Below are 17,125 nucleotides of genomic sequence, written 5' to 3' on the forward strand. Positions count from 1 at the left end.
CACACACACACACACACACACACACACACACACACACACACAGGTTTTATCTAAATCCCTAATAGCTAGAGATTGGTTTAAAATCTGAAACATGAGATTTCCAGTACTTTTTTTGTTAACATTAACCATTATTACTGGATATTCTTGTTATACATGTAAATGTTCAATCCTTCTTTGACCCTTGCTAAATTCTTGGCCTCACTGACATCCTGTGGCAACAAGGTCTACAATCTAATTATGTGTTATATAATAAAGTGTTTCTTTTTAGCAGTTTGGATCTGCATTTTCTCTGTTTCCTCGAATGTCCCCTTGTTTCTGTTATGAGATGGGGAAAACAGAAGCTCCTAATCTACCTTACCTATTATACCATTCATTATTTTGTATATTTTTGCCATGTCCTCTCTATGGTAAACATTTCCGATCTTTTCAATCTCTCTTCATAGGAGAGTTTTTCTAATTTAGCTCAATTGAAAACCTCACTTAATAGCAATGCAGTCATAGTTCAACAGTGAAGGCAGTGTGGCCTAGTGGACAGAGCACTGAATGGGACTTGCATTCTGTTCCTAGCTCTGCCACTGGTCTGCTGTGTGACCTTGGACAAGTCACTTCACCTCTCTGTGCCTCATTTTCCCCATCTGTAAAATGAGAATAATGATACTGACCTTTGTAAAATGCTTGTAGATCTACTGATGGAAAACACTACGTGAGAATGAGGGATTATTATTTACCTTTAGCTCAATTTTAGCAGTTCAAATTATAAGATTGATTGAACTAATTAGTTGTCAGGGTGTTCAATATGAGACATTCTGGCCCTGATTTCAGAGATGCTGAGTACCTGCAGGTCCTACTGACTTCAGATGGAGATGTCGGTGCTCAGTACTTCTGAAAATTAGGCCTAAAGATGGTGTTTCAAATTGGACACCCAAAATTAGTATCTTCTTTTTAAAAAAATGGGCATAGAAAACTACTATAGTCCCTAAGAGCAAAGGCTAATATCATTCTGGATTCTGAAATCAATTAAGGTTGTGCAGGGCAGCTGAGGTCATGCAGAGCTTCTCAACTTTTATGAGGTCATCCCTTATGATTCTGAACATTCTGTTCCTCCATCAGTGTCAGTTCAGCTCTTGCTCTGCACATTTCAGTTGCTGTATAAACAGTCTTCCCCAATGTATGCAATTACTGTAAACCCCAGTTCAAATCATTATAGAAATAATGTACTAATATACAAATACTAAGCTTGGCCAAGTAAAATAAAAGTGTCCATTCTTAGGGTTGGGTGCAGTGTGAGGGATTTTCTTTACAAGTGTTAGTACTAGAGATGGGCTTGAACTGAAATCTTGAATCCATGCATCCCAAAGCATCGGAAAAGTTTGGGGCTCCAGATACAAATCCAGCTATGAACTTTGTGGATTGGGCCCATTATTAGTTTGGGAAAACACTTTCTTCAGTTCCAAATCACATCATAAGAACATAAAAATGGCCCTACTGGGTCAGACGAAAGGTCCATCTAGCCCAGTATCCTGTCTTCCGACAATGGCCAGTGCCAGGTGCCCCAGAGGGAATGAACAGAAAAGGTAATCATCAAATGATCCATCCCCTCCCGCTCATTCCCAGCTTCTGGCAAACAGAGGCGATGGACACCATCCCTGCCCATCCTGGCTAATAGCCATTGCCGGACATATCCTCCATGAATTTATCTAATTCTTTTTTTAACCCTGTTATGGTCTTGACCTTCACAACATTATCTGGCAAGGAGTTCCACAGGTTGACTGTGCGTTGTGTGAAGAAATACTTCCTTTTATTTGTTTTAAACCTGCTGCCTATTAATTTCATTTGGTGACCCTTTGGTGTTATGAGAAGTAGTAAACAACACTTCCTTCTCTACTTTCTCTACACCAGTCATGATTTTATAGACCTCAATCATTTCTCCCCTTAGCTGTCTCTTTTCCAAGCTGAAAAGTCCCAGTCTTATTAATCTCTCCTCATATGGAAGCAAACAAAAAACAAATCATTTTTGTTGCCCTTTTCTGAACCTTTTCCAATTCTAATATATCTTTTTTGAGATGGGGCTATCAGAATTGCATACGGTATTCAAGATGTGGGCGTACCATGGATTTATATAGAGGCAACATGATATTTTCTGTCCTATTATCTATCCCTTTCTTAATTATTCCCAGCATTCTGTTTGCTTTTTTGACTGCCGCTGCATATTGAGTGAATGTTTTCAAAAAACTATCCACAGTGACTTCAAGATCTCTTTTTGAGTGGTAACAGCTAATTTAGATCCCATCATGTTATATGTATACTTAGGATTATGCTTTCCAATGTGCATTACTTTGCATTTATTTTGTTGCTCAGTCACCCAGTTTTGAGAGATCCTTTTGTAGCTCTTCACAGTCTGCCTGGGTCTTACCTATCTTTAGTAATTTTGTATCATCTGCAAATTTTGCCACCTTACTGTTTAATCCTTTTTCCGGATCATTTATGAATATGTTGAATAGGACTGGTCCCAGAACAGACCCTTGAGGAACACCACTATTTACTTCTCTCCATTCTGAAAACTGACCATTTATACCTACCCTTTATTTCCTATCTTTTAACCAGTTACCAATCCATGAGAGCACCTTCCCTCTTATCCTGTGACAGCTTAGTTTGCATAAGAGCCTTTGGTGAGGGCCCTTGTCAAAAGCTTTCTGAAAATCTAAGTACACTATATCCACTGTTTTCCCTTGGTACACATGCTTGTTGACCCCCTCAAAGAATTCTAGTAGATTGGTAAGGCACGATTTCCCTTTACTAAAACCATGTTGAGTCTTCCTCTACAAATTATATTCATCTATATGTCTGACAATATTGTTATTTATTATAGTTTCAACCAGTTTGCCAGGTACTGAAGTGAGGCTTACAGGCCTCTAATTGCGGGGATCACCTCTGGAGCCCTTTTTAAAAATTGGCATAACATTAGCTATCCTCCAGTCATCTGGCACTGAAGCTGATTTAAATGATAGGTTACAGACTACTGTTAGTAGTTCTACAATTTCACTTTTGAGTTCCTTCAGAACACTTGGATGAATACCATCTGGTCCTGGTTACTTACTGCTGTAAAATTTATCAATTTGTTCCAAAACCTCCTCTAATGATACCTCAATATGGGACAGTTCCTCAGATCTGTCACCTAAAAAGACTGGCTCAGGTTTGTGAATCTCCGTCATATCCTCAGCCATGAAGATTGATGCAAAGAATTCATTTGGTTTCTCCTCAATGGGCTTTTCTTTGTTGAGTGTTCCTTTAGCATCTCAATTGTCCAGTGGCCCCACTGGTTGTTTAGCAGGCTTCCTGCTTCTGATGTACTTAAAAACAAATTTGCTATAACTTTTTGAGTCTTTGGCTAACTGTTCTTCAAATTCTTTTTTGGCCATCCTAATTGTATTTTTACACTTCATTTGCCAGTGTTTATGCTCCTTTCTATTTTCCTCACTAGGATTTAACTTCCACTTTTTAAAGGATGCCTTTTTGCCTCTCACTGCTTTTTTTACTTTGTTGTTTAGCCACAGTGACTCTTTTTTGGTTCTCTTACTATATTTTTTAATTTGGGGTATACATTGAAGTTGAGCCTCTATTATGGTGTCTTTAAAAAGTTTCCATGCACCTTGCAGAGATTTCACTTTTGGCATTGTAACCTTTAATTTCTGTTTAACTAACTTCTTCATTTTTGTGTAGTTCCCCTTTCTGAAATTAAATGCTTCAGTGTTGGGCTGCTGTGGTGTTTTTCCTGCCACAGGGATATTAAATTTAATTATATTATGGTCACTATTACCAAGCAGTCCAGCTATATTCACCTCTTGGACCAGACCCTGTGCTCCACTTAGGACTAAATCAAGAATTGTCTCTCCTCTGGTGGGTTCCAGGACCAGCTCCTCCAAGAAGCAGTCAGTTAAGGTGTCAAGAAATTTTATCTCTGCTTCCATCCTGAGGTGACAATGATTCATTCGTCCATAATTACATTTTGATAATTGAGGTTTGGGTTAAAAAAAAAAAACCTAAATGTTTCAAAGCCAAACTCAGGTGAAAGCCAAGAATTGCACCTAATTTTGATGTAAAACTATAAATGGTCCCAGATTCATTTAAAATTGGACCCAAGTTTGCTCAGAGGGATCACAAATTTAGGAAAACTTTCAAGGAACCTGTATTGAGTTTCAAGTGTAATAAAAATCCAACACAGGCAGGATTCTCTACAGAATAATGTTTCATTACAAATGTATTTTTTTATTTATCACCAGTCACTTACTCTGAAATGCTAAAGAATTTACAAACTGTAAAATACACACACCGTATACAATAATTAAAATACAAAACCTAGCATTAAAGTTACTACTCTTGCTCCACAAAATAATGCAGACATATGCCACAAAATTAACAACCAGGCAAGGAAATACAAAGAAAAATGCCCAACATCTCTAAGAAAACCAGCGTCATGTACCACTTTATTTATATTTCTGCTTTCCAATTGGTTTTTCGCTGGAGTTGTGCTTTGCAAGTCTTTTGAGTGTAAATTTATTTCTCCTCAGTTGGTAGTTTCACTTGGACCCAGATCCTCAAAGGTATTTAGGCACCTAACTCCCACTGAAATCAATAAGTGTTAGGAGCTTAAACACCTTTGAGGATCTGGACCTTGATATCTGTACTCCTTAACATTACTACATAAATGCATTTTATATATTTATTTTAAAATGCAATAATTATATATATGTGTGTGTGTTACAGTATCTGAAATGCATATCAATCAGGTTCTTTTGTAATAAGAGAATGTTATGTATGTGTATAGTTCTAATTTTTATCAACCAAACCATGTATTAATTAAAATAAAACCTAAGGGCCAGATCCTGACCTCTGGTATAGTGAGTGCTAGGGTTACAGGCCGGAAACAGTGTAAGAAACAGAGCAGGAACTCCCTCTAACCAAACAAGTAGCAGGAAAGAGAGAGACCGGCTAGAGCAACAGCCTGTGCAGCATGGCTCTATGGCGTGATCTGCCATCTAGGTAATGTTTCCATTCTCCACCTTCCTAGTGCATATACTGCTGCAGTCATCAACCTACATTAGCTGAGGGTACGCGCTGCACTTTTTTAAAAACAAAAAGTGAAATACTGGGATAATTTAAATCAGTGGCAAAACTCCCACTGACTCCCATCCGATAGAGTCAATGTTTCACCCAAAGAATGCTCTACGGTGCAGCTGCCGAGGCCCAGCCTGGGGAGCCTGGTCTAGCTGGCAGGCAGGGGATGCATCTGCTAGAATCCCTGCTCCCCTTGGCAGCACTGTGCAGGGCCGGATTTGGCCCTAACTATCCATACAGATTATTTTCTTCACAATCAATTTACACACTTTATGTTTCTTTTCTTTGCCATGTGTATTAGCTAATAAGCCTATCAAATAAAGTACCTATTTTTCTTTTACTTTAGCATTTATTCGGAATATACACACTATCCACCTATTATAGTATTTTTACTTCTCTTACTTATTAACACTTCCTTACTTCAGTTACAGCCCAGTCCTGCAAGAGATGGAGGGACACATTTTTAAAGGTGTTTAGGCACCTAAAGATGTAAATAAGCACCTAGTGGGATTTTCAAAAGGGCGTAGGGCCCAGATCCTCAAATGTATTTAAGTGCCTAACTCCCACTGAAGTCAATGGGAGTTAGGCACCTAATCATAATGACTTTAAAGGTACAGACATATAAACAGGAGTCAATAGAGATGAAACTAGAACTGATGGTCTCTAGCTCAGTGCACTTTTAACTAGGCTACAATGTATGTAGATGAAGAGGAACTCTCTTGTCCATAGAATGATGCCTGCTATGGCAGTGTGCCAGAAAAGCCTCCCTGATTCACCATGATGGACAATCATGCAAAATCCTGTACATTTGGGAGCTCTGGCTGGGGGAGGCTCATATTTATTTTGGATTTTTTAGAAGTGCAGATCACTTTAATTTCAGTTTAATTCTTAAAACATTCAACACCACTGTTAGAAATAACTCAGCAGAGAAGGATGTTTTAGCGTTCACATTATAACAGATAGTGACAGGTTTGTCACTTGGACATTGATTCCAGGCTATAGCATGGAGCACGTGATACAGGACTTTACTAATAAATAATTAGAAATGCCAATCAAGTTAGATTTATGGAAAATAGATCCTGTCAAACTAATTTGATTTTTATGAGATTACAAGATTGATAAAGGTACTAGTGTTGATATACTTAAATATTGGAAAGGTTTTTGACTTGGTAACACAGGACATTTTGATTATAAAGCTAGAATGACAAAATTAACATGGCACACACTACATTGATTAAAAACTGGTTAACTCATGGGTCTCAAAATGTTATGTGAACGGGGATCATCACTGAGTGGGTGTGCTTCTACTAGGGCCCACAGGTATCAGTGGATCAGACCTGCACTGTTTAACATTTGTATCCACATAAAATCATCACTGATAGAGTTTGCAGACAACACAAAGATTGGAGGGGTGGTAACTACTGAAGACTACAGGTCACTGATACAGAGCGCTCTGGATCATTTGGAAAACTGGGCACATGCAAACAACATGCATTTTAATATGGCTAAATATAAATGTACACATTTAGGAACAAAGAATATAGCCGTACTTGCTGCTTCCCTGAATAGAGTCCCCAATGCTGTATCTCTGAAAAAGTTTTGGGGAGGGGTGTCATGGTGGCTAGTCAGCCGAGCATGAGCTCCCAGTGCAATGCTGTGGCCAAAAAGGTGTAATGCAATCCTTGGATGGGGATTTTCAAGAAGTAGAGAGGTTATTTTACCTCTGTATTTGGCACTGGTGTGACCACTCCTGGAATACCATGTCCAGTTCTGATGCCCACAATTCAAGAAGGATGTTGATAAATTGGAGAGGATTCAGAAAAGAGGCCTGGAAATGATTAAAGGAGTAGAAAACATGCTGTATACTGATAGACTCAAGAAACTCAAAGTATTTACCTTAAAGAGAAAGTTAAAGGGTGACTTGATCACAGTCTATAAGTACCTATTTGGAGAACACATTTGATAACAGACTCTTCAATCTAGCAGACAAAGGTATAACACAACCCAATGGCTGGAAGCTGAAGCTAGACAAATTCAGACTGGAAACAAGGTGTAAATCTTTAACAGTGAGAACAATTAACCATTGGAACAATGTCCCAAGGGTCATGGTGGATTCTCTGTCCCTGGCAGTTTTTAAAATCAAGATTGGATTTATTTTACCCTAGTTCAAAAGGAATGATTTTGGGGACGTTCTAAGGCCTCTGTTATAGAAGAGGTCAGATTAGATTACCACAATGGTCCCTCCTGGCCTTGGAGTCTATGAACATAGGACAAAGGGGAAATCCACCCTGTGTAGAAGGTCAGCACAAAAACTATGCATCAGAGGCCCACACAAATCCTCATAAGAGGGCTTTGTGCTTGTCCTCTGCACAGGGGTGGATTTTTAACCCAAAGTGATCAGGCCCTGAGCCCTCACACTTTTTTCCTCTGCAAAGGCAGAGGGCCAGCACTTTTCCTGAATTTAAAAAGAAAGAAGGAATCTCTTTACTGCTCCACTTAACAGAACCAAATAATGTAAAAAAACAACATGGAAGAGATATAAAATAAAACTGAGGAACAAAGAAGTTAATTGCACTATAGCCTTTAACTATATATCAAATCAAATTAATTATTTCTACAGCACCCAAATAATGCCAAGTGCTTTCCAAAGAAAATAATCATGATTCTTGACCCAAAGAGCTTATAACTTACGTGTAGCTATAACAGTTTAGTAACATTCAGTTATAACAAAACTAAGCATATGATAAAAGTGTTCAAACAAAGGATTGCAGAAGTGGCAATAACAACGAGGAGTCCTTGTGACATCTTAGAGAATAACAAATTTATTTGGGCATAAGCTTTCATAAGCTATAACCCACTTCAGGAGATGCATGGAGTGGAAAATACTAGGCAGGTATAAATACACAGCACATGAAAAGATGGGAGTTGCTTTACCAAGTGGGTGGTCAGTGCTAATGAGGCCAATTCAATTAGGGTGGATGTGGCCCATTTCCAACAGTTGACAAGAAGGTGTGAGTATCAACAAAGGGAAAATTATTTTTTGTAGTGACCAGCCACTCCCAGTCTTTATTCAGGCCTAATTTGATGGTGTTAAGTTGCAAATTAATTTCAGTTCTGCAGTTTTTCGCTGGAGTCTGTTTTTGAAGGTTTTTTGTTGAAGAATGGCCACTTTTAAGTCTGTTATTGAGTATCCAGGGAGATTGAAATGCTCTCCTACTGGTTTTTGAATGTTACAATTCTTGATGTCTGATTTGTGTCCATTTATTCATTTGTGTAGAGACTGTCCAGTTTGGCCAATGTACATGGCAATATGAGGCTTGTTGTCATTAGCACTACCCCTGTTGGCCTCTTCCTCATTGGTGCAGGACAACACAAAGGGGTTTCAGGGAACAGGGCAGATTTGGCGTATGTCAGCATGATGCTCTCGCTTTTTATTTGATTATTCAGGGCCACATTCTCCCATCCATATGTGCAGAGTAATTTACTACTTAATGTGAATCTAGCCCTTTTTAAAATGTTATTTGCAGAGACATTAATCAGTCAGCCAACAGGCATTCTTCCCATGCTCTGGGGGCTCTTATAACACCAACACTTTATGTCCTCAAAATTTTCGTATCATATAGCCACATAATATTCTGTCATTCCTACATAATGAAATAAGATCAACAATAACGCCACCCTACAGCCAAGATAAAATTGTTCAGCTTTCTAGATCCAAACCACCAAAGTTTGTATCTGGAGTTTTGATTTAAACCCCTCTCATGGTTTCAAGGAACATGTGTCCCAACCATCCCCACAGGCATTCATATCAGGTTGGTTGCAGTGTAGTTTGCTCCTGCAGTTACTGTCTACTGTCAATAACTTCCTATAATCCTCTATGCACTCTCCTCTCATTGCAGACCCCGCACAGTGATGGATTTGACCAGTTCTTCCCCCTCCTTCTACACTTTTTTCCAATCCCAATCCTTGATTTAAGAGGGGGAATATAGGCCATATCCATGTGCCCACTCTGTGACATGCTTGTCTGTTTAACTATGTGGCAGGGCAGCTGGAATGGAGGGAAAGCTCAGATGGGTAACAATATGTGCCTGATAAATCACTAACACTTACAACATGTTCTCATTCCACCTGCCCCAGGGGCCAAGAAGACTAGAGCTAGGGATTACAACACAGTCAGGCACTGAATGGGGGAAAAGGGGAGGAGGAGGGGTTTGTGGAAGGAGAATGCACATTACTGCCATCTCCAGTTACTGCCTGAGCATACAAGGAAAGCTGATTTACTGGATACTGGCAGCAGCCCCAGGGCTTGAAACAGGATACAGCTCCGAACATGGGCAAAGTCACGTAGAAGGAAGAGAGATAGGCTCGGAGCCCTGCTGGCCCTGGGTCACTTAGCACAGCAGCATGCCAGAGCCTGTAGGGAGGCAAGAGGCTTAAGGAAGCCTGTTGAAAGCAGAGAGGGCAGTATTTGGCACTACCAACTGGAGAGAGTCACCGGAGCTGCCGCTTTAATCTGCCCTCTGGGATTCCAGGACAAACACATATACATTATGCAAAACAAGAACTAGTGGTTGCTACAGATTTGGAGACCTATTGGCATTTTGCCAATACAAGTGGTAAACAGATCTAGAAGCTGAACTGACTGATCCCTTAGGACTGTCACTGACTACACTTCCCAGGCATCTTGCTCCTGCAGGATGTATACAATTGTTTTCTATTCCAGCACTGACATTTGAGATGGAGAGACACTGCCCAATTCAGGATGAATTTTATATCAGTTAAGGTATCACCTGCTAAGCACTCTGAGGTTTCATATGAAAGACACTATAGAAATACAATCCATTATTAAAAAGAACAGGAGTACTTGTGGCACCTTAGAGACTAACAAATTTATTTGAGCATAAGCTTTCGTGGGCCACAGTCCACTTCATCAGATGCATAGAATGGAACATATAGTAAGAAGATATATATACATACAGAGAACGTGGAAGTTGCCATACCAACTGTAAGAGGCTAATTAATTAAGATGAGATATTATCGGCAGGAGAAAAAAAAAACTTTTGTAGTGGTAATCAAGGTGGCCCATTTTAGACAGTTGACAAGAAGGTGTGAGGATTCTTAACATGGGGAAATAGATTCAATATGTGTAATGACCCAGCCACTCCCAATCTCTATTCAAAGCCAAGTTAATGGTATCTAGTTTGCATATTAATTCAAGCTCAGCTGTTTCTGAAGCTTTTCTGTTGCAAAATTGCCACCTTTAAGTCTGTTACTGAGTGACCAGAGGGGTTGAAGTGTTCTCCTACTGGTTTTCGAATGTTATGATTCCTGATGTCAGATTTGTGTCCATTTATCCTTTTGCATAGAGACTGTCCGGTTTTCAAAGTTTCTTTGTTGGGCCTGTCCTGTAGTAGGTGATTCTGGGTACTACCCAACCTGAAGCAAATACTCACCAGAAACCACAAACCACACAACAAAAACACTATGAGAAAAGGAATGAAAAAAGAGGCAAGACTGCTACTCTAGAGACCGGGTCAAAGTTTGGGTCACTCGTTCGTCAGGCCTACAGGACAGGAGAGCCTTGCACTGCTCGAGTGAGCTCTTCTAGCTGGCACTCTCAGCAGTGCTAGCAGGCTCCAGAAGGTTTGTTGCAGTGACAAGGAATCCAAGGCAGAACTAAGGGAATAGATGAAGGGGAAAGCAATGTTTACTGAAAAAAATCAAGAGGAAATAAATGAAAACAAAAGTTGAACTGATAAACTTGGCTGAGTCTCATTTCCCAGTTATTAACTATACAAACAAGAACACGTTTACATCCTAGGGATCATGCATGTTGGTCCCTGCCCTGTTGCTGACAGGTTCCATGCTCGGAGTTTGCATTTCAGGGTCTGCATAATTCATCTTTTTCAGTCAGTCAATTTCTCCTCCCTTTTCAGGAATGAAAAAAGAGAGAGAGAGAGAGAGAGAGAGAGAGCGCTCAGTGGTTTGAGCATTGACCTACTAAACCCAGGGTTGTGAATTCAATCCTTGAGGGGACCACTTAGGGATCTGGGGCAAAATCAGTACTTGGTCCTGCTAGTGAAGGCAGGGGGCTGGACTCAATGACCTTTCAGGGTCCCTTCCAGCTCTATGAGATAGGCATATCTCCATTTAAAAACATAATAGAAACAGAGATGGTAAGCATTCTCATTACCATCTGACTTCTAATCCAACACAATTGTACAATGAGCAAGAAGAGCCTCATGCAGTTAATTCCAAGTTCCAGTTTATCCAATATTTGAAATCTTTGAAAATTTTTGAGTAAAATTGCTTTTGTTTCACGTGAATTTCACAAACCTAAGAACAGGCAGTTTTGACAAAAAATGTTCACTATGAATATTTCATCCAGCTCCACAAATGAAAACCTGCACTCTCTGTGACATATCCATTATGCCAGTCTCTTTGCCCAGCATGATAGGCCAAGAGGCTTCCGTTGCTGCTAGAATGATTTCCCATGTGGGAAATTGTAAGGGCCAGGGGTGAGATCCTGACAAATGGCAAAACTCCCCATTTTTATCTTTTGTTGTTGTTGTTGTGAAAATACAGCTACCACCATGTAAACAGAAATGCCAGTGCCCTGAAACTCACACAGTGCCCTGTAAACTCACTCACCTTAACAAATTGTGAACTTCAAATCCTAATTTGGACAATTGAAATGCTAACATCATTAGCCGTAGGTCATTTCTCCCCAACCCCATTTAATTTTAAAGAGGACATGGAAATTAAATGCAAAAAAATTAATGTTCCGTTAACATCTGTCATACAATTAGAGTCACAAAAGTTAGGAAATGGAAAAGCTAGTTTCCAACAGCAATTGGAACTCAACCATATTCATGTTTTATGGTGTATGTTGGACAAAGAATTATACTGTAATATTAAGATACACATTTAACAAAAAGAAAACAGGAATATAAAGTACAATGCATCTGAATGAATGCTGCTGTTTGACACATTTTTTCATTTCCTGACTTTGTGATTTTAACTCTGCAACCTTAATATTGAGCCCATGTAAATTTTGCATTTAACAACTGAAAAACAGAAGTGTCTCCATGTTTCTCCACTACTTAGCATATCCAAGCATGTCCCTGGAGCACCCCTAAACTATTCAGCATTGCTTCTCAGTTCCCAGACCTTATTAAGATTTGAGGAGACACTTAAAAAGCCAAGAGACTTGAACATAAAGGCAGTTATACTAGCTGATGAATGACAATGATAAATGAGATAAATATATAAAAAAAATATTGAGGCTTTGAATGGAAAGGCAAAACAAAGCACATCTTTCTTTATCTCACAGCTTTATCTATATTCAGATATTTCTGTCACACACACAAACACACCCCTTCCCCACACCTACCTTTTCAAAGCTGAAAACACCAAAATAAAACTGAGTTCCAATGCAAAGGATTTAAACTTCAGTTATTAACCTTCCTTAGAATCCCTATAAGCCAAAAATCAAAGACTCAGCCAAAGAGCCTAGGAGTTTGTTTAACTGTGGAACTTTCCATTTGCAGAAAAGTATTGAGTCACATTTTTCTCTGCAAATGGAAAGTTCCACAGTTAATCCATACCCTATAATTACTTCATTTGAAAACTAATTGGAAATGGTCTCTCCCACTTTCTGGATGCACTGTGATGCTTACTTTGAGCAAGATGCGGTTCAGAGTACTGCAAAGCCTCTATTCCTGTGTGCTTCCTAGCAGGTGGCTGAGTAGCAACATTACAGCAGTCTCAGACCAGGCCAGCTGTGTGCCTCCAGAAACCCCAGGAGGAGTGCTGTACGTGTAGCTCACCAAAAAGGTTATTTTTCTAAACTGGTCATTCTTTTTTGGAAGTAGGATGCCCACTAATCCATCTCAACTGGGTAATGTCCTTCCCTAGAGAGCTCTGGGAAGCAGTCAGAGCTGTTCAGATGACCTAGTTCCAAAATGAATACATCTGACAGAAGCTGAATAAAAATATTCATGCCCTGGAAAAAAAAAATCTCATGAAGGGCACTTAGGTGCCTAACTTCTATCTGTGCCTTTGAAAATATGCCCCCTTAAGCTTTAAAGATAATGTTCCAGATCCTCAGTGGTGTAAACTGGTGTCATCCATTGACATCAACTGGAGTTCTGCTGATTTTCACCAGCAAGGAACCGACCCAATGTGTTTTTATCACTTGAAAGTTAAGGGTTTTTTAAAACACCTATACACAGAAGAAATGCCCTATCATATGAGTTGCCTACCAGAGTGGGTGGGGATTGGTGAATAAATTATTTCAGAGAAAATAAATTAACAGATAAGAAAAATATTCTTTTCTATTTTACCACCATTCATCATTATAGCAAAGTAACTCACAGGGAGAAATATACCTGCATTTCCAGGGATGATTAGGCCCCTAGTTTCTTCTGGAAGAGGAAAGAGTTGAGGTCTTGTGATCCTCAAAACATTTCCTAACCACAAAGCTGCTACAGACTGCGTTTGATAGTGTATTGTCCAGTACAAGAGGGACATCCTGATGTTTGCTTAAGACTTTGAACCAAAATTTGATTTTAATAACAATTAGTTTCCCTTCCTTTTTTGCTGAAGTTCTAAAATAAAGCAATTATATGAATCGGTCCTGTTGTGGGTTTTGTTTCCTTGCAAAACTCATTGACTACTCATTGAGATCAGTATAAGAATAAACTATGACCTCCGTTATGCAGGAGGTCAGATAAGAGGATCATAATAGTCTCTTCTAGCCTTGTAATCTATGAATATAGACTCATAGACTAAGGCCAGAAGGGACCATCATGATCATCTAGTCTGACTTCCTGCACATTGCAGGCCACAGAACCTCACCCACCCACTCCTGTAATGGACCCATAACCTTTGGCTGAGTTACTGATGTCTTCAAATCATGATTTAAAGACTTCAAGTTATAGAAGTTTATAGTAGTTTAAAGCTGCAAGTGACCATGCTGCAGAGGAAGGTGAAAAAAAACCAAGGTCTCTGCCAATCTGACCCAGGGAAAATCTCTTCCCAACCCCAAATATGGTGATCAGTTGGACCCTGAGCACGTGGGCAAGACCCACCAGCCAGATCCCTGGGAAAGAATTCTCTGTAGTAACTCAGAGTCCTGCCCATCTAGTGTCCCATCACTGGCTGTTGTGGACATTTGCTACTAGCAGTTGCAGATTGGCTACCTGCCATTGTAAGCATTATCATCATACCATCCCCTCAATAAACGTAACAGGTTCAGCCTAGAAGCCAGTTAGGTTTTTTGCCTCTACTGCTCTCCTTGGAAGGCTGTTCCAGAACTTCAATCTTTGGATGGTTAGAAACCATCATCTAATTTCAAGCCTAAACTTGTTAATGGCCAGTTTATATACATTTGTTCTTGTGTCCACATTGGCACTTAAAAACTCCTCTCCCTCCCTGGTATTTATCCCTCTGATGTATTTATAGAGAGCAATCATATTTCCTCACAGCCTTCGTTTTGTTAGGCTAAACAAGCCAAGCTCTTTGAATCTCCTCTCATAAGGTAGGTTTTCCATTCCTTGGATCATCCTAGTAGCCCTTCTCTGCACCTGTTCCAGTTTGAGTTCATCTTTCTTAAACATGGAAGACCAGAATTGCACACTGTATTCTGGATAGGTCTCACCAGTGCCTTATATAATGGTAATAACTAGCCTGATACAGCCTAGGACTGCATTAGTCTTTTTCGCGGCCGCTTCGTATTAGCAGCTCATAGTCATCCTGTGATCAACCAACACAGCAAGGTCCTTCTCCTCCTGTTACTTCCAAATGATACATCTCCAGCTTATAGCAAAAATTCTTGTTCTTAGTCCTTAAGTGCCTGACCTTGCACTTTGCACTATTCAATTTCATCCCATTTCTATTATTCCAGTTTTCATGTTCATCCAGATCTTCTTGTATGATATTCCGTTCATATTAGCAATACCGCCCAAATTTGTGTCATCCGCAGATTTTATTAGCACACTCCCACTTTTTGTGCCAAGGTCATTAATAAAAATAATGAATAAGATTGGTCCCAAGACCGATCCCTGAGGAACTCCACTGGTAACTTCCTTCCAGCCTGACAGTTCACCTTTCAGTATGACCCATGGTAGCCTACCCTTTAACCAGTTCCTCATCCATCTTTCAATTTTCATATTAATCTCCATCGTCTCCAATTTGACTAATAATTTCCCATATGAAACTGTATCAAACACGTTACTAAAATCCAGGTAGATTAGATCTTCTGCATTTCTTTTGTCTAAAAAATCAGTTATCTTCTCAAAGAAGGAGATCAGGTTATCCTAGCACTAGCTACCTTTTGTAAAACCATGTTATATTTTATCCTAATTTCCATTCACCTCTATGTCCTTAACTACTTTCTCTTTCAAGATTTGTCTAAGACCTTGCATACAACTGAGGTCAAACTAACAGGTCTGTAGTTTCCCAGATCACTTTTTCCACCCTTTCTTAAAAATAAGTACTATATTAGCAATTCTCCAGTCACGTGAATGATTATCCTGTTAAAAGGATTCTTTAGTTTTTGGTCTGAATGCTAAGAATGTTACTTTCTATTTCTTTCACCCAGCTCTAGTTATCCTAGGGAAAATTCTTTAGGCTTGCCTATGAACAAACATAGTAGTGCTTTAACTATACCAGTATAAAAGCTGCAGCAGTGTTACACAGTTATACTAGGATAAAAGTGATCATACTAGTCTTGCTTGTTTCTGTACAAGTGTACAGGAAGGGGGGAATAAGCTATTTCAATCTAAGGCCCCTTTGTACTGGTATATCTGCATGCACGTTAAGGGTTGTACTAGTATTACTTTATCAGTAAAAACCCAACCAAACAAAAAATAACACCCCTTGATGACATAGTTATCTTGATACAACAACTGTGTAGACCACACCTTAAAATTATAAGGTTATAAAGCAGGTATCCAAATGTGAAGACATTTAATTATGTTTTCCAGGGATGTTTGCATAGCACTTGCCTATTGCACAAATATTTCAGAGATGATTTCTTATATGGTCATTGGTATTTTAAAGGAACATGAACGTAATTAATATCAGACCATTAGTCCATCAAATCTGCTAACTGGCTGTGGTGAATCACAGAATCACAGAACTGGACGGGATATTGAGAGATCATCTAGTCCAGTCCCCTACACTCAAGGCAGGAGAAAGTATTATCTAGACCATCCCTAACAGGTGTTTGTCCAACCTGCTCTTAAAAATCCCCAATGATGGGGATTCCACGACCTCTGTAGGCAATTTATTCCAGTGCTTAACCACTCTGACAGTTAGGAAGTTTTTCCTAATGTCCAACCTAAACCTCCCTTGCTGCAATTTAAGCCAATTGCTTCTTGTCCTATCCTCAGAGGTTAAGAACAACAATTTTTCTCCCTCCTTCTTGTAACGACCTTTTATATACTTGAAAACTGTTATCATGTCCCCTCTCAGTCTTCTTTTCTCCAGTCTAAACTAACCCAATTTTTTCAATCTTCCCTCATAGGTCATGTTTTCTAGACCTTTAATCAGTTTCGTTGCTCTTCTCTGAACTTTCTCCAATTTGTCCACATCTTTCCTGAAATGTGGTGTCCAGAAGTGGACACAATAGTCCAGTTGAGGCCTAATCAGCGTGGAGTAGAGCAGAAGAATTACTTCTCGTGTCTTGCTTACAATGCTCCTGCTAATACATCTCAGAATGATGTTTGCTTTTTTTGCAACAGCGTTACACTGTTGACTCATATTTAGCTTGTGATCCACTATGACCCCCCAGATCCCTTTCCGCAGTACTCCTTCCTAGGCAGTCATTTCCCATTTTGTATGTGTGCAATTGATTGTTCCTTCCTAAGTGGAGTATTTTGCATTTGTCCTTATTGAATTTCATCTTATTTACTTCAGACCATTTCTCCAGTTTGTCCAGATCATTTTGAATTTTAATCTGATCCTCCAAAGCACTAGCAACCCCTCCCAGCTTGGTATTGTACTT

This window comes from Trachemys scripta, chromosome 6 (genome assembly GCF_013100865.1).
Source record: "Trachemys scripta elegans isolate TJP31775 chromosome 6, CAS_Tse_1.0, whole genome shotgun sequence".
NCBI lineage: Eukaryota > Metazoa > Chordata > Testudines > Emydidae > Trachemys > Trachemys scripta.